Source organism: Oryctolagus cuniculus, chromosome 12 (assembly GCF_964237555.1).
Source record: "Oryctolagus cuniculus chromosome 12, mOryCun1.1, whole genome shotgun sequence".
NCBI classification, from domain to species: domain Eukaryota; kingdom Metazoa; phylum Chordata; class Mammalia; order Lagomorpha; family Leporidae; genus Oryctolagus; species Oryctolagus cuniculus.
In genome coordinates, this window is record NC_091443.1 from 86035459 (window position 1) to 86054538 (window position 19080).

The 19080-nt window shown below is 49.8% G+C and overlaps 1 long non-coding RNA gene across 1 annotated transcript; it reads right to left on the bottom strand.

Annotated features, from left to right (window-relative positions):
- Positions 1 to 2178: 2178 nt before the first annotated feature.
- On the bottom strand, positions 2179 to 8579 carry LOC103351088 (uncharacterized). Its single transcript, XR_011380930.1, has 3 exons — positions 8480 to 8579; positions 8258 to 8364; positions 2179 to 2310 (listed from the first exon to the last, which is right to left on the bottom strand). It is a non-coding gene; the product is annotated as an uncharacterized lncRNA (long non-coding RNA).
- Between the last annotated feature and the right edge of the window lie 10501 nt (positions 8580 to 19080).

Genomic DNA, 19080 nt, shown 5'->3' on the forward strand with positions numbered 1-19080 from the left:
TGGAACCCAGGACTTCAAAGAACACCCATGATGCTCATAGTCTGTTTCTGCCATAGAGGGCACTGCAAAGAGTTCATAGGATAATGGAGTTAATATATAAGTCTAGGGGGTGGGCAGTTAGCAGTTAAAGCACCAGTGGGTGTGGGGAGCAACTCGGACTAGACTGTTACTGGAATTAAGACTTATTCTATGCATCTGCTCTCCCACAATATGGCGCTGAGAAGGGAGAAACAGCTTCTACACAGCTGCCTCCAGTTCAACCAATAAACTGTAGGACCTGCTCCTGATTGGAGGAGAGCAGCGTACTCGGCGTATGGGTAGCAGAGTTGGGATTGGTGGAAAAGGACTATAAAGGAGGAGAGAGACAACATGCACCAGGAACATCTAAAGGGAACATCTATCTGAAGGAAGACCTGTGCAGCCCCCGAGAGAGCCGGCCGGCGGTGTGCCGCTCCCCCGCAGAAGTGGGGAAAGTGGCAGGGGGAACCGCCCTTCCACGGAGGTGGAAGGGTCGGTAGCCAACCCAGGAAGAACCAGCAGCAAACCCGGGGAGGGCCGAGCAGACAAAAGAACAGCACAGGGTCCTGTGTCGTTCCTCCACGAAGACGGGGAGCGACAAGTGGGGATGCCCACATTCCATGTTTCAGTGCCGGGGATAGGTACCAGGTCCACTCCAGACTCCAGCTTCCTGCTAATGCAGACCCTGGGGAACAGCCATGATGATGGCTCAAGGGCTGGCTCCTCCCACCCGTGTGGGAGACCCGGAGTGGGTTCTGGACTCAGCGTTGGCCTGGCCTACACCTGGCTGTTACAGGCATTTGGTAAGCAAACCAGTGGGTAGGAATCCTGTGTGTATGTGTGTGTGTGTGTGTGTGTCTCAAAAAAACAGATAATAGATGATAGATATGAGTACAAGAAATTTTGAAATCCATGCTTAGTTTTTTCATAATATGCATTTTCCATGAACTTATTGAAGAACCCCTCATACCACTGTGATATTTCACTTGCTACATGCTGGAAACACAGGTATGCTTAATCCTTATCTCTTAAGATTTCAATCTAGGGGCCGGCGCCATGGTTCACTTGGTTAATCCTCCGCCTGCAGTGCTGGCATCCCATGTGGGCACTGGGTTCTAGTCCCGGTTGCTCCTCTTCAGTCCAGCTCTCTGTTGTGGCCCAGGAGTACAGTGGAGGATGGCCCAGGTGCTTGGGCCCCTGCACCCGCATGGGAGACCAGGAGAAAGTGCCTGGCTCCTGGCTTCGGGTCAGCACAGCGCCGGCCATGGTGGTCATTTGAGGGGTGAACCAACAGAAGGAAGACCTTTCTCTCTGTCTCTCTCTCACTGTCTGTAACTCTACCTGTCAAATAAAAAAAAAAAGAAAAAATATTTCAATCTCGCAAGGGAAGTAAATATTAACATATTTTAATTGCATATTACAGTGTGATATTCATAATAATAAAAATGCATAAGAATGGATCACAGGATGATGATTAATTCTGTTAATAAGGGGAGAAGAGGGACTAGGGAAGATTTCCCAGAGGAATACTCGAAAAATGAAACTTTTTTTTTTACAGGCAGAGTGGACAGTGAGAGAGAGAGAGACAGAGAGAAAGGTCTTCCTTTGCCGTTGGTTCACCCTTCAGTGGCCGCTGCGGCTGGCGCGCTGTGGCCGGCGCACCGCGCTGATCCGATGGCAGGAGCCAGGTGCTTCTCCTGGTCTCCCATGGGGTGCAGGGCCCAAGTACTTGGGCCATCCTCCACTGCACTCCCTGGCCACAGTAGAGAGCTGGCCTGGAAGAGGGGCAACCGGGACAGAATCCGGCGCCCCGACAGGGACTAGAACCTGCTGTGCCAGCGCTGCAAGGCAGAGGATTAGCCTATTGAGCCACGGCACCAGCCAGAAAAATGAAACTTTATAGTTCACTGTCTTGTCTGTTCTGAGTATGTGATCGTCAGCCATCGCCCATCCACACCAGCGTCTACTGGATGAGTCATCCATCATCTGGCAAGACTCAGGCCCAGAGCACCCTTCTCAGAGCAAGTGCTTTAATATTTCTCACCCAGCACAAGCACCTGATGAATGAACATCTTAAAGAACGCTGGAGCACCCCTGTCACTGAGGGTGCCGAGGTCAGCGTTGGCAGAGCACACCCGACAGCCCTGAACATCCGCTCTCACCGGTAGCACCATCCAGGCTCTTCGCTCGTGCATCACTTGCCCTAAGTCCAGGAATCAAAAGGAATTTATGTCCAGATGCCACGAAGTTTTGTGTGCTGTGCTGCTGCCGACATCAGAGACAGATTCTGGCCTTCAGCGGATGGGCATTTTGAGCAGTGGACACATTTGGATAAGAATAAAGGCAAATTTAATTAACTGATTATATTCTTTCTTCCTCATGGATATCCTGAATGCAACAGATTCATGCAAAATGAAATATACTTTCCTGCCACTGCTGAGTGTGTCTCTTGCTTCTCACTAATTTCTAATTTGTGGTTGTGGAGGCACTCAAAAATTAATGCAGCATTCCCAACAGTTGCGTGTGATGGCAAGGGGATATTTCTGCAACACTGCACAATGGTGTCTGGTGCAGTGGGTGGGGTGCTGCTTGGGGTGCCCACATCCCGTGTTGGAGTGTCTGGGTCTAAGTACTGGCTTCCCTTCAGATGGGCGCTCTGGAGGTAGCTGTAATGGCTCAAGTAGTGAGGTCCCTGACACCCAGGGGGAAGACCTGGATGCAGTTCCAGGCTCCTGGCTTTGATCTGGCCCAGCCCTGGCTGTTGTGGGCATTTGGTGAGTGAATGAGAGGACTGAAGATTTGCCTGTCTGTCTGTCTCTCTTTCTCTCTCTACCTTTCAAGTAAATGAACAAAAGTAAATAAACCCTTTTAAAAAGTTATAACATTGTAATTTGTACATTTGCCTTTCTGTCCATAACATACAGGAAGCATGATACTAATTCTTTACTTTGGCCACAGACAGACCTTGAGGGCTAGAATTGTAAAAATATTTTTCAAGACTTAATTATACTCTCAAGAGGTTCAAAAACAATTTGTGTCTGAGTAATACTGATTTTTAAGGTAGATGTGAATTTATTATACTGTATATTTTGTCTTTTAATTTCAGTAGATTGTTTTGCATATTCTGTCACGTAATATATTGTCACAAGGAAACACCAGAGGATGCAATGAACTGAATGTTTGCATCCTGCCGCAAGTCTTAGATTTCAGTTCTGCTCCTAAATGATGATGTGTGGAGGTCAGGCCCTGGGGAGGTAACTGGGTCATGAAGGTGGAGCCCTCACCACCGAGAGCAATACCTTTACGAGTAGAGTCCAGACAGCCAGCACAGGACACAATCAGAAGCCAGCAGTCTGCAGCCCAGGAGAGGGCCCTGTCCAGAACCCGACCATGTTGGCACCCTGGGCTCAAACTGCCAGGCTCCAGAACCTCGAGAAGTAAATTCCTGTTGTTTACAAAGTACTCGGCGAGTCTATAGCACTTTGTTGTAGCAGGCCAAGGTGACAACGATGGATGGGTTTGCTCCCCATCCCCATACTCATTTATCTCCCTCAGGCTGGCCAGGTGTGGAGCCTCATCCTAGAACCTGTCTCAGCAAGAAGCCTACAGAAGTGTCCCAAGCTTGGGGGGGGGGGGGGGGGATGGGACTCGGTTGCAAGCTGCTGCAGTGTGGACTGCTCAGCTCCTCATTCTGCCTTGATCCGTCTCCTTGTACCTAACGACTCACTTGGCTTCCTGAGCTGCCTTGACTGATGGCTTCAGTCACTGTCCTCTTGAACCAGGTCATGATCTCAGTCCAGGCTTCCTCCCCACCACGTGCCCCTTGAAATGTGTTGACCTGACATGGTTCAGTTAACCAGCGTACACACTGACTTTAAACATTGTGCATTGGGGCTGGCGCTGTGGCATAGCGGGTTAAGCTGCTGCCAGTAACACAGGCATCCCATGTGGGTGCCAGTTCGTGTCCCGGCTGCACTACTTCCAATCCAGCCTGGGAAAGGAGTTGGAGATGGCCCAGGTGTTTGGGCCCCTGCCACCCACGTGGGAGACCTGAAGGAAGCTCTTGGCTCCTAGCTTCGGCCTGGCTCCGCTCTGACAGTTTTGGCCATCTGGGGAGTGAACCAGAGGATTGAAGATTCTCTCTCTCTCTCTCTCTCTCTCTGTGTGTGTGTGTGTGTGCACACGTGTGTGTCTTTCTCTGTCAGTCTTTCTCTGTAACTCTGGCTTTCAAATACGTAAATAAATCTTTAAAAGTAAATAAATAAGTAAACATCATGCATCTTTTTTTTTCTTTTTGACAGGCAGAGTTAGACAGAGAGAGAGAGACAGAGAGAAAGGTCTTCCTTCCGTTGGTTCACCCCCCAAATGGCTGCTACAGCCAGCGTGCTGCGCTGATCCGAAGCCAGGAGCCAGGTGCTTCCTCCTGGTCTCCCATGCGGGTGCAGGGCCATCCTCCATTGCCTTCCTGGGCCACAGAAGAGAGCTGGACTGGAAGAGGAGCAACAGGGACAGAACCAGCGCCCCAACCGGCACTAAAACCCGGAGTGTAGGCGCTGCAGGTGGAGGATTAGCCTGGTGAGCCGCGATGTGGACCAACATCATGCCTCTTTTCCCTTCCCTGTAAAAAGACAAAGAGAATGGCCTTCACCACCCATTTCATGTAAATTGTTGTGTAGGCTGCCCGGAACCTAGCTTCACCTGCACCCTCCAGGAAATCTGTACAGATCATTGCATCCAGAACAGAAAGCACTCGGTTCTTTTTACAACTGAGGGAAGTGAGGCCCAGGGGCCAGGGGGAGGAAATGACTTGGACACAATCACTCAGCCAGAGAACTGAGACCAGACCCCATCTCCAGGCTGCCAGCACAGCGCCTGCACTGTGGGTCCTCACTACCTACTCAGATGACTGCTTGGCATCCCGGCAGCTTCCCACCCTATTACGTCTCTCTATGACCCACCCCCCCTTCCGCTAAGGGGCAATTCTTAGGAACTGCAAGGACCAATAACTTGATGCTGGGAGTGCGAAGGAAAAGCAAGCGGGTTGATCCCAGCAAGGCACTCTCCAGCGTTGAGTTGCAGGGCTTCTGCCACCCCGCGTGCCTGCATGCCTTTCTGGAGACTAAACATTTTCACAGTTCCTTTAGCCCCGGGGTTATTTTCCTGTTGGAAAAATGGGAAAATTCCCCATGCAGATGGTAAGAAAAATAACTTCAGCTGGACTAATCCAGAGACAAAGGTTCTTCTGAAACTGAAGAAGGGTAGAGGAGTTGGGAGAAGCAAATGTTTGCTTTAAGTAAACACAGAGTGTTTCCTCTAGGTTTCTTTTCCTTTCTTCGTGCCTTAGAATGCCTAACTGGCTTCGCAGAGGGAGGCAGGGTCACATGGGTTCAGGAGAACCTGGGTGGTCATGAGCCTGCCAGAGAAGCCCCAACCCTCTGGGTCCCTCGGCCAAGGCTGTTAGGAGCCGCACCCCACAGGCCCTGGGCTGAAAGGGAGATGAATCTTCTGGTGGAAGCCTCCGCCCACCCAAAGGAGCCCCCTCCCCAGAGATGAAGTCATCAACTACTCAAGACCCTATCAGCTACTGATCTTCAAAATACACTTCTTCTCTTTAACAAGTTACTGCCTTGGGCACTGACATTTCTTCTGTTACAGTTTGTTTCCTGATACTGAAATAATTTCTGTTGATTTCACCAATTTCATGATTTATTAAGTTTTATATAAATTTTCTCTTTGTTCTTTAGCTAAAGAAAAATCCAAGTTAGTATAAATATTTAAAATACTCCATCTGGGGCAGGCTGTGTTGCAGCAGTTAAGACGCCACGTGGGATACCCACATCCCGTGTTAGAGCACCAAGTTCAGGTCCTGGTTCTACTCCTGAGTCCAGCTTCCTGTTGACGTGCACTCCAGGAAGCAGCAGAAATGGCCCGAGTTGTTGGGTTCCTGCCAACCATGTGGGAGACCTAAACTGAGTTCCAGGAGCCTAATTTTCGCTTGGCCTAGCCCTAGCTATTGTAGGCATTTGGGTACTGAACCAACAGATAGGAGAACGTTCTCTCTTCTCTCTTACTCTCACTCCCACTCTCATTCTCATTCTCCTTGTCTTTAAAATAAATTTAAAAGTTAAAGGAATTAAACATCAAGTTACCATCTTTTAGAACTTGTTTCAATTTGATTTTTTTAACTTTTTAAAAAAGATTTATTTATTTATTTATTTGAAAGGCAGAGTGATAGAGGGAGAGAGAGAGAGGAGAGAGAAAGATCTTCCATCTGCTGTTTCACTCTGGAAATGGTCCTAATAGAGCTGTGTCAGGCCAAAACCAGGAGCCTGGAACTCCATGAAGGTCTCCCCTTTGGGTGACAGGGGCCCAAGCACTTGGACCATCTTCCGCTGCTTTCCCAGGTGCATTAGCAGGGAGCTGGATCAGAAGCAGAGCAGCCAGGACCTGATCCAGCACCTGACATGGGATGTTGGCGTTACAAGCAGCAGCCTAACCACTACACCACAGCACCAACCCCATTTCAATTTCCTGAATGAAGTCACGCATAGATGGCTTTTACTCGGCAAAACAATTAGGAATTACCTTGCAAGGGCCCATCCATGAGGGGAGCCTTGGGACTTTAGTGTCATTGGCTTCACAGGAAATCCTCCCTATAAATCACACAAGGAGATTGGCCCAGCTTTCTAAGGCCCATTTCACCTGTGTTTCAAGATGCCCACTTCAGGGCCAAGGAGCATGGACAGAGCTCAGCGACATGGGCACACCACATGACAGTGTGACTCAGGAAGAGCCTGAAGCCACCCCACCTGGGTTCTGCCACCCTCAGGCATGAAATTCTCCCATCGTCTGCCCTGCCCAAAGCCTCAAGCCCCAAGCCTTTGATGCCTCCCCCTCCAGGACAGCCAGGCCTTCCTCCTAGCTGTGCCTGCACCTTCTGAAAAGCCCCACGTGCATTTCTCCTTCCTGGGCTCTCACACCTGCTCATCAGCAGCTCCTCCCAGCATCCCCCAGGACAGGATATGTAGAACTCAAAACCAGAAAGGCTGGGATGCCCCATCCTCCTGGCCGAATGCAAAGGGAATTTGCGGTCTGCTGTTTCCCTGATGAGCCACTGCAACAGCAGTAAAGGCAGCACTCTCTGTTTTCAGTAACACAGTCCCTTAGATTACCGCTGTGTAAACAAAGTTCGTGTTCTCAATTCCAAAATAACCTGCTTCGGGCCCACAGTGGAATATTTGGGTTCAAGTCCTGGCTCTGGCTGCTGACTCCAACTTTCAGCTAATGCAGACCCTACTAGGCGATGGTGATGGTTCAAATAGTTGACTCCCTGCTACCCACATGGGTGACCTGAATTGAGCTCCCCACTACCAGCTCAACCAGGCCCAACCCCAGCCACTGGAGGCATTTGGGAGTGACCCAGTAGATGGGAGTGCTCCCCCCACCAATCCTCTCTCCCTCCTCTGACCTCTGAAGTAAATAATATTAAGAAAAATCTACTCTTCAGAGCAGAAGGTCTGCTAGAATATAACTCTAGTGGCCATGACTCATGTAGGCTGGGACGTGAAGGGATTAGCACAGGTGTGTGCGCCAAGTGTCAAAGGAGTGTGTGAGGGCTGGCGCTGTGGTGCAGCAGGTTAAAGCCCTGGCCTGAAGTGCTGGCATCCCATATGGGCACCAGTTCTAGTCCCTGCTGCTCCTCTTCCAATCCAGCTCTCTGCTGTGGCCTGAGAAAGCAGTGGAGGATGGCCCAAGTATTTGGGCCCTTGCACCAGTGTGGGAAACCTGGAAGAAGCTCCTGGCTCCTGGCTTTGGATCAGCGCAGCTCCGGCTATTGTGGCCATCTGGGGAGTAAACCAGCGGATGGAAGACCTCTCTCTCTGTCTCTACCTCTCTCTTGTAACTCTGTTTTTCAAATAAATTAAAAAAAAAAAAAAAAAAAGGAGTGTGTGAAACCCACCTCAGTTCTGCAGCTCACTGTTGTCTGGCTCAGTATGACTTCTGGAACTAAGATAAGGTGCCAAAAAGCCACACCCACAGACTGACTGGGGCCCTGGGCAAATTGAAGCAATGTGTTGCGTGTTTGCTCAGCACTGCCAAAGACACGGAGAAATAGATGCCACAGCCTGGCCTCCTAAAGATTTTCCTGGTCTGCTTGGGAAGATTTGCACCCATGAGAAGGTTCACAATGAATAATAATGTAACAATAGAAGTCATGTCTCAGGACAGAGCAGCTCACCTGCTTGGATCCATGTAGCCATCTGGCAGGCTTCCTGTTCTGACCTCTCTTGTAGATGAAGAAAGGAGGCTTACAGAAGAACTGGCGGCCCCTTATAATCTTTATCTCTGCAGACAGGAAGCTAACCTGAGCCCTAGGGGGCTGTGCCCAGCGGATTCTCCCGGCTGCCTTGCTCCCTTCCCCCCTCACTCTGCAAACTTCACTACACCGCCCCCCACCTACCTTAGTGCAGCATCTGACTCTGCAATGCAATTTGCGAGTTTTATTGTACCTTCTTTTAGAATGTTTCGGAGCTGCCAAGTGCTTGTAAATAAGGTGGTGCACCACCACGTATCTCCACTCCACCCCCAGCCACATCCACCCAGTGAAGCTGCAGGAACGGATAAGGGAATTCTTCTCTCTCTCTCTTTCTCTCTCTCTCTCTCTCTCTTTTTTTTTTTTAAGATTTTTTTTGTTTATTTGAAAGGCAGAATTAGAGAGAGAGAGATTGTCCATATTCTGGTTCACTCCCCCAAATGACCATAACAGCCAGGGCTGGACCAGGCCAAAGCCAGGAGCCAGGAGCTTCATCTGGGTCTCCCACGTGGGTGCAGGGGCCCAAGCACTTGGTCATCTTCTGCTGCTTTGCTGGGCACACTAGCAGGGAGCTGGATCAGAAGCAGAGCAATTGAGATGGGAACTGGTGCCACAATGCAGGATTATTCTGTGGTCAGACCTCCTCCACCTGCAGGTTATGCACCCCTCATCCCATCTGCTCCAACCAGTTGAGGAGACGACCACCAAAGCCCGCGTGAGAGGCACATCAGCCTCATCCCCCACTGTGCCCATCCATCTCCTCAGTACATGAAGTGTCTTCCTGATTTCCCAGACATACACCCCAACCAGGCTTTGGGTCATGGCCATTCTTCCTCCTGGGATGCACTTCTAAATTATGCTTGTCCGGTTACTGCCCAGACTACAAAAACTAGGTCTCAGTAGCTCTTTTTCCTCCTCCAAGCCTTTCCCAATTCTGTCCATATATACAAGATCTCATCTGTTTTCTGAAACACTGGAATTTTTAAATTTATTTAAAGATTTATTATATTTTATTTGAAAGAGTTACACACACATATGCACACACACACATACACACACACACACAATCTTCCATCCACTGGTTCACTCCCGAAATGGGTGCAACAGCTGGGGTGAGGCCAAAGCTGGGAGCCTGGAACCAAAAGCTTCTTCCTGGTCTCCCATGTGGGTGCAAGAGCCCAAGCACTTGGACCATCTTCCATTGCTTTCCCAAGCACATTAGCAGGAAGCTGGATTGGAAGAGGAGCAGCTAGGACTTTAACTGGCACCTATGTGGGATGCGGGCATAGCAGGCGGCAGCTTTTACCTGCTTCACCACAACACTGTGGAATTTCATCTGACTAATCTGCTGGTGTTCATCACTGTGTCTTACTACAGTCATTTGCAGGTGTGCCTTAGAGGTTGGGGTCAGAGGCTGAGTCTGTTGTCCAACCTCTGGCACCTAGGACCCATGCAACATTGGGAAACTGAGCCACAGGAAATTCACCTACAGAGTAGAGTTTCATAGAATGAAATATGATAATGAAGAAAGTGCTTTATCACTGATATTGGGCTTTACTTGTGTACACTTCTCTCTGCCTCAGTGTATACTTCCATAAAAAATGGGAGTAGTGTACTGTGTCCCTCTTGGAGATGCAGTGAGGGTTAGATGTAAAGCAGATTGTACACAGTGCCCTGTGTCTGTCTCTGGCCCCACTCCCGTCATAGGCAGAGCTTGGGCTGTAGATCCAATCTTAGATGCTATAGTCTGAGCACCATGTGGTTCAGCAATCAGGACACTGTTGCAAACATTCCTCTGTAGGGGTGACTTTTGCAACGTGGGCAGGAATTCCAACATTCTGCAACAGTCGTCATCATCATAAACAGGTGGTGGTCCCTGCAGCCAGGAAATTGGTTTTCAGGGGCCAAATCTGTGCTGTGAGAGAACAGAGCACGTGTGTCTACAAAACTCCAGCTGATCCTCAGAGCCAGATGAAAGAGCTGCCTTTCCGAGTGGCCAGCCACCACATGGGAGCCTGAAATACCCCATGAAGGCATTCGGGGGAGACCAGACCAGGTCCTGCACATGCCACGCCATCCCATTGCTGTAGCCCAACGCTGGTGCAGCTGGTGACAGTAACTCAGCTGAGCTATTGGGTCAAGGATCTGTAACTGAGAAGAGAAGGACATTATAGACCAGAAAAGCTGGAAGGGACCAGTTGTGACCAACGGCCTTGCTGCAGACCTCGAAGCCATACCCCTGTTTCTCTAAAAACACTGAACTTCTTCCTCTCATTGCTTTAATTCATTAATAAAGAGCTTTTCACATGGGTGCTGCTGAATTAAAGTTCATTCATGCTTGAATCAATCATCTAAAACAGTAAAGAAGCCACGACAGGTTAGATGTCGGGGGAGAACAAATCACCACTGAGCTGTTCGACATGAGGGGCCAGATTCACAGGAAGTTGAAAAACAGGAGAAAACTAAACAGGACTTTGCTGGAGACAGTACATGACAAGAGGCACAAGGGGCTTCTGGAATGTTCTGGTTCCCAATCTTGGTGCTGGTTGCAAGAGTCTGTTGAGTCTGTGAAAACTCGGTGAGTGTATGTGTGTGACATATGCACATCTCTGGATGTATGATATATGTCATATTAAGCTTAAAAGTAGAACAAACAGGAATCAAGTCTTTTTTTAAAAAAAAAAGATCATTTATTTATTTTTTGACAGGCAGGGAGGACAGTGAGAGAGAGAGAGACAGAGAGAAAGGTCTTCCTTTTCCATTGGTTTACCCTCCAATGGCTGCTGCAGCTGGCGCACAGCACTGATCCGATGGCAGGAGCCAGGTGCTTCTCCTGGTCTCCCTTGGGGTGCAGGGCACAAGCACTTGGGCCATCCTCCACTGCACTCCCTGGCCACAGCAGAGAGCTGGCCTGGAAGAGGAGCAACCGGGACAGAATCCACCGCCCTGACCAGGTCTAGAACCTGCTGTGCCGGCGCCGCAGGCAGAGGATTAGCCTATTGAGCCGCGGCACTGGCCAAAAATTTATTTATTTATTTGAAAGAGTTACACAGAGAAAGGAGTGGCAGAGAGAGAGAGAGAGAGAGAGAGAGGTCTTCCATCCGATGGTTCACTCCCCAGTTGGCCGCAACGGCCAGAGCTGCGCCTCTCCGAAGCCAGGAGCTAGGAGCTTCTTCCGGGTCTCCCACGTGGGTGCAGGGGCCCAAGGACTTGGGCCATCCTCTACTGCTTTCCCAGGCCATAGCAGAGAGCTGTATCAGAAATGGAGCAGCCAGGTCTTGAACTGGCTCCCACGCGGGATGCCGGCGCTTCAGGCCAGGGCATTAACCCATTGCGCTACAGCGCCGGCCCCAGGAATCAAGTCTTGACTGACACTGAAAGCCCCCCTAAAAAAGTCCTGGAAGGAAGTACAAGGTTCTGCCTCTCTTTATTTCCATACAAATGATGGCTGATCTAAATAAATAACCAGAGGGCTCTGTAAGAAAATAGGAACCAGGAAGTCAAGTCACAGAGGGCAGGTGGTCTTCAGAAGAATTTTGGGGTAGAGAAGCACCCATTGCCGTAAAGACAACCCCAAATGGTGTGATACCATAATGTGTTTGGGTAAATGTTTTGTGCATAGACTCCCAACCACATATACGTCTGTGTAGACGCAGACACATGCATTTGGATAAATTCATAATAATTAAGAAGCTGCTATTTATTGTAGCTTTCTCCATGGTGGGCACTGTGGTTTACATTCATGAAATGGCTCAGTTGTGATACCAGGCTGATGAAGGGGATACCAGCATTTCCCTATTTTTCAGATGCGGAAACTGAGCTCAGAGAGGGTTAGAGATTTAGCTAATGTCACCCAGCTCATAGACTCAAAATCGGATTGATCTACTTCCAAGGCCTGTGCTTTGAAGAAGAAAACTCAGCTCCTCCAAAAGATAGCGGCACAGAGGTTCAGGCCCTTGACTCTTCTGTGACAAATATAAGATAGGGATGGGTTTTATAAGACAGCAGGTTTAGCTGATGTTTGTGACACCCACATTCCATAGCACAGTGTCTCTGATCAAGTCCCACTTCTGCTTCTGATCCAGCTTCCTGCCAATGTGTACCCTGGATGTCAACAGATGATGGCCCAAGCATTTGAGGTTCCTACCACCCATGTGGGAGACCCAGATGGAGTTGCTGCCTCCTGGGTTTGGACTGGTCCAGCTCTGGTTGTTGCAGGAATTTGGGGAGTGAACCAGTAGGTGGAGAATAACTCTCTCTCTCTCTCTCTCTCTCTCTCTCAAATAAATAAGAAATACACTTTAAAAAAAATAAACATAAGGGGCTGGCATTGTGGCGCAGCTGGTTAAGCTGCCACCTGCAACACCAGCATCCCATATGGGCACCAGTTCGTGTCCCAGCTGTTCCACATCTGATCCAGTTTCCTGCCAATGGCCTGGGAAAAGCAGCAGAAGATGATCCAAATGTTTGGGCCCCTGCCACCCACAAGAAGCTCCTGGCTCCTGGCTTGTGCCTGGCTCAACCCTGGTCATTGCAGCCTTCTAGGGAGTGAACCAGTGGATGGAAAATCTCTTTCTCTCTCTCTCACTCACTGTAACTCTGGCTTTCAAATAAATAAATAAAGAGATGTAAGAAAGAAAATATTCAGTTTTGTTCATTTTTGTTTCAACAGGTATATAGGAAAGAATTTGCTAATCAATTGTGAATGTCAAAGAAGAAGTGGCAGAAATGTCAGTTTGGTCACTGCATTTAATCCTTCCTAACAATTTTGTGAAGTTGATATTCTCACCTCCAGTTTACAGGCGAAATTGAGACTGGGGCTGACTCAGGGCAGAGTCGTGCCTGAGTGACGCAGAAGCCCGAGAATTCAAGCTCCAGCCCTGTGCTAACCTCTGCACTGGCCCTGCCCCACTGCTGGGTCGGGATGACCTGGCTTACACGAGGTCGGGCACGCTCAGAGACCGCACCGTGGCTTCCCAGAGCTCCTGCTGGGCTATGGCAATGCCGGGGTACTCAGGCCCACCAGCTCAGCAAGCACCAAGAAGACAATCTCACAGGGAGGAGAATGCCCACATTGGGCCCCCTGTGAAGGCAGAACCCGGAGAGCAGCCACCAGCACTAGTGCCTGGGAGGAATTTGGCTGAGAAGTGCCCAGCCAAACCAGCTTCCCAGGAAGAGAGAAGGACGTGAGTCACGGCTGCCCCACTGACCGCACACCTGGGGGGAAGCACACCCAGCCATGAGCTCACTGTCCTTCCTCAGACTCCTGGCCAGACGCGGTGGGAGCAGAGGTGAAAACAGGCTCAGGTGACCTCTGCTTTCTCTTTCCTCCAGCTGAGGAGACACAACTGCTGGCACTGCTCTTGCTGTGAGTGAAATGCAGAGCCAGGCTCTCATGGCTTCCCTTTCTTTTCTTTCTTTCTTTCTTTTTTTTTTTTAAAGATTTATTTATTTATTTTCAAGTCAGAGTTACGCAGAGAGAGAGAGAGAGGAGAGAGAGGTCTTCCATCTGCTGGTTCACTCCTCAGTTGGCTGCAATGGCCGGAGCTGTTCCGATCCGAACCCAGGAGCCAGGAGCTTCTTCTGGGTCTCCCACGTGGGTGCAGGAGCCCAAAGACTTGGGCCATCTTCCACTGCTTTCCCAGGCCAAAGCAGAAAGCTGGATTGGAAGTGGAGCAGCTGGGTCTCAAACCAGCGCCCATATGGGATGCAGATGCTTTAGGCCAGGGCATTAACCCATTGCACCACAGTGCCAGCCCCATGGCTTCCCTTTCTCAATGCACACGTGTTCACTTGGTAAACATGTGCTGGGGCATTTGAAGTGACAGTATAGTCCCTGCTCTCATCAAGCATTTAAAAGGGCAGTATAACTTAGCTGTTAAGAATGTGAAATCCAGGGGCAGAGATTTGGCCTAGCAGTTAGGACACTGATCGGGACACCTACATCCCATACTGAAGTGCCTGGGTTGGGTTCCCAGCTCCAGCTCCCAGCTCCAGCTCCCTGTTAACACAGACTCTGGAGGTAGCAGTGACAGCTCAAGCACTTGTATCCCTGCCACCACTTGGGAGACCTGGATTGAGTGCAGCTCCTGGCTTTGGCCTGGCCCATCTGTGGCCATCGCAGGCATTTGAAGAGTGCACCAACAGGTGGAAGATCTCGACCTCTATATCAATATCTATCTCCTCCAGTCTACCCTTCAAGTCAATAAACATTAGGGGAGAAAAAGAGTGTGACCTCTAGGCCGGCGCCACAGCTCAATAGGCTAATCCTCCGCCTGCGGCTCTGGCACACCAGGTTCTAGACCCGGTTGGGGCACCAGACTCTGTCCCGGTTTCTCCTCTTCCAGTCCAGCTCTCTGCTGTGGCCCAGGTGCTTGGGCCCTGCACCCGAGTGGGAAACCAGGGGGAGGCGCCTGGCTCATGGCTTCGGATCAGTGCGGTGCGCCGGCTGTAGCGGCCATTTGGGGGGTAAACCAACAGAAGGAAGACCTTTCTCTCTGTCTCTCTCTCTAAAAAAAAAAAATAATAATCATAAAAAAGAGTGTGACCTCTAGCGCCTGTTTGGATTGGGTTCAAGTCCCAGCTTTTTCAACCCTGGTCTCCTCACACCCTGCTGCCGTAATGGCTTGTATCAGTACTCAGTGGAATTCTTCATGGGGCCTAAGAGACACAGTACTCAAGGAGAGGCATCAGACAAGTACACACGTAGCCTGTGCTTGTGAACTAGGAAGCAGGCAGAAAATGACGTATAACCTAACAGGAAATCTGGAGTTAGAAACTCTGTCCCTTCCAAAACTGTCCCCCCCATATTTATATGTAAAACATCATTGTGGCTGGTTAAAGGAGTTTTTTTTTTTTTTAAGATTTATTTATTTATTTGAAGGCGAGTAACAGAGAGGCAAAGATAGAGAAACAGAGAGGTCTTCCATTGCTGGTTCACTCCCCAGATGGCCGCAACAGCCAGAGCTGCACCGATCTGAAGCCAGGAGCCAGGAGCTTCTTCCGGGTCTCCCATGTGGGTGCAGGGGCCCAAGGACTTGGGCCATCTTCCACTGCTTTCCCAGGCCATAATAGAGAGCTGGATTGGAAGTGGAGCAGCTGGGGCTCGAATGGGCGCCCATATGGGATGCTAGCACTGCAGGTAGCCACTTTACCCGCTACACCACAGTGCCGACCCCAGGAGTTTTTTCTTTGTAACTATTATAAAACTAAAACATGCTTATTTTTTAAACTTCGGAAAATACAGTAAGTATGTCCCAAAGTACTCATAATTCCATCACCAAAATAACTCAGGGCTGATGTTGTGGCATAGTAGGTTAAGCCACTGCCTGCAATGCCAGCATCCCAGAGCATCTATTTAAACCCCGGCTGCTCTACTTCTGATCCAGCTCCCTGCTAATGGCCTGGGAAAGCAGAAGAAGATGGCCCAAGTGCTTGGGAGACCTGGATGGGGTTCTGGGCTCCTGGCTTGTGACTATCTGGGGAGTGAACCAGTGAATGGAAGATATTTCTCTGTCTCTCCCTGTCTCTCTCTGCCATTCAAAAAAAAAAATTGCAGTTGGGGCCAGTGCCGTGCATAGCAGGTTAACGCTCTGACCTGAAACGCCGGCATCCCATATGGGCGCTGGTTCAAGACTCGGCTGCTCCACTTCCGATCCAACTCTCTGCTATGGCCTGGGAAAGCAGTAGAAGATGGCCCAAGTCCTTGGGCCCCTGCACCCGTGTGAGAGACCTGGAAGAAGCTCTTGGCTCTTGGCTTCGGATCAGCTCCGGCTGTTGCAGCCAATTGGGGAGTGAACCAGTGGATGGAAGACCTCTCTCTTTCTCTCTCTCTCTCTCTGCCTCTCCTCTCTCTGTGTAACTCTGATTTTCAAATAAATAAATCTTACTAGTTAAAAAAAGATGCAGTCAACATTCTATTTTATGTTCTTTTATTTAAAACATTCCAGAAGTGTTTTGGAGCCTCTGTGCCTTTTAGAGTCTGTAGCACATTCTTTGGACTTTGCCGGCTGAGGCAGCTCCTTCCACTTCGAAGGAAAGTGTCAGGACCCACATGTAGCAAATTTGGAGCATGGTCAAGGTGGGGGCATGAGACACAAGTTGGTAGAGTCATGAGACTAATTTTACGGGTGGCTTGTAAAGGAGCACTAATGACTCCAGCGGGTTGTGTGGAATGTGAGCTCATCATAAGCAGTGACTTGAAAATCCAGGATCTCACGGGAGGCCAGATGCTGGGGTGCTCACTTCTAAATATCTGAGGCTTAATTTTATGCTTGACAAATAGCGGGTACTTAAAAAACAGTTGGGTTTTCTGAAGGAAATTGACCACTTTATTTTTCAATGAAGTTTTAATTGCTATGAGGCTGTGATTAGGGTACATGTAGAAGTGGATTTTTTTTCCTTTAAGAGACTCAAGCAATTGTAACCCCTCCAGAATTTTCTGTAGTATACTCAAGAATGTATTTTTAAATAATGTTAAATGGAAAATAAAAGATTATTAGGCCGGCGCCGCGGCTCACTAGGCTAATCCTCCGCCTTGCAGCGCCGGCACACCGGGTTCTAGTCCCGGTTGGGGCGCCGGATTCTGTCCCGGTTGCCCCTCTTCCAGGCCAGCTCTCTGCTGTGGCCAGGGAGTGCAGTGGAGGATGGCCCAGGTGCTTGGGCCCTGCACCCCATGGGACAGGCAGAGTGGACAGTGAGAGAGAGAGACAGAGAGAAAGGTCTTCCTTTGCCGTTGGTTCACCCTCCAATGGCCACCGCGGCCGGCGCGCTGTGGCTGGCGAACTGCGCTGATCCGATGGCAGGAGCCAGGAGCCAGGTGCTTTTCCTGGTCTCCCATGGGGTGCAGGGCCCAAGCACCTGGGCCATCCTCCACTGCACTCCCTGGCCACAGCAGAGAGCTGGCCTGGAAGAGGGGCAACCGGGACAGAATCCGGCACCCCAACCGGGACTAGAACCCAGAGTGCCGGCGCCGCTAGGCGGAGGATTAGCCTAATAAGCCGCGGCACCGGCCAATAAGTGATTTTTAAACATGGCTACACTCACTTTGATCACCATATCTGATCCCAGAAACCACTCAGTGATCAGATTGGTGAACAACCATCCAAAATCTTTTTGAGGATGTGTGTGCATATGTATCATAAATCCACATGATATGTATTATTTTCAACTAAATTGTGACACCAGTCGTATGACTTACTGCTTACATTTTTCACTCAACTAAGTGAAAACTGACCAATTTACAGGTAATAAAACCCACGTCAATATTTAAGTTCTGATTCACTTCCTTTTTTTATTTTTTAATTTAAAAGCAAGATTTATTTAAGTGAGAGACCTCTGGGTGGAGTGGCTCACTTCCTTTTAAAATAACATCTTGGGCCGGCACTGCGACTCAATAGGCTAATCCTCCGCCTGCAGCGCCGGCACCCCGGGTTCTAGTCCCAGTCGGGGCGCCGGATTCTGTCCCAGTTGCCCCTCTTCCAGGCCAGCTCTCTGCTGTGGCCTGGGAAGGCAGTGGAGGATGGCCCAAGTACTTGGGCCCTGCACCTGCATGGGAGACCAGGAGGAAGCACCTGGTTCTTGGCTTTGAATCAGCACTGTGCGGCAGCCGCAGCGGGCCGGCCACAGTGGCCATAGGAGGGTGAACCAACGGAAAAAGAAGACCTTTCTCTCTGTCTCTCTCACTGTCCACTCTGCCTGTCAAAATAAATAAATAAATAAATAAATAACATCTTGACTTCCTACGAGGCCTTCCATGGATTTGAGAGAGTTAGAGTAACAGAGAAATTTTAAGGAAGCACCCAGGAAGCTCCACTCTGGAACTGATCAGCCCAGGCCTGTACCCTGACAGCGACACCTGGGGTTGCCGTGGACTGGACGGGCTGATGTCCAACTCCAGGACTGCAGACATTCTCGTGACCCGTCATGACCCATAATGCATCTGTCCTCCTCTGACGCATCTGGCTTCCAGAGAACATGGTTCTGTCTCTGGCTGGCACCATCTTTAGGGGATAATAAGCTCACTGAGCTCTGTCTGCACTGAGAAAGAGGTTTGCATTCCCTTAATCACGATCTGATCTAAGACATCACCTGGGCCTTGTCCATCGTCTTCACACATTTTGCAGGATAACCAAAGAAGATTCTGCTTAAGAAAAACGTGTGTAGACTTTGTCTTGTTGCCTCCATCTGACCTGAGCAGGAGAGGGCCGGACTGAAGCTGGGAGCCGAGGCTGGAATCATCACAAGTCCAGCTGGCTGGCATCCAGGGAGACAGACCCAGTGGTTTTCTGTAGTCTCCCTACGGAGCAGATGTCATGCTGCTCAGCCAGGGCATGTAGTAGCCTCACTGTTGAGGCAGAAATAGGAAAAGCAAAGGAGAAATGAAATGACTCCCCGAAGATTCACCTCCCTTGGGTGGTATTTTAGGACATGACTCAGGCTGCCTTGCCCTCAGCCGTGTCACTGGCATTTAAGTAGCCCCTTGGGTTACAGATCATGGCAGGTGCTGGGAAGTGAAGAAGGCCATGCTAAAAATACCAGCCTCTTCTGGAACTTGGCCGGCTGGCCCCGACTGCGCTCCCTCCTCAAGCAGTGGGATCTCAGGAAGAAGGAGACAAAGCGTTTCCTTAGCCTGCAACAGACAGAAAGGCCTGTCTCCCTCCATGTTCATTCCTGAGACGCAAATGGTCCTGGGAGAGAAACAACAAGGAAGCGTTTCTCCTGAGGCATAGCAGTTTCTACTAGTGGAA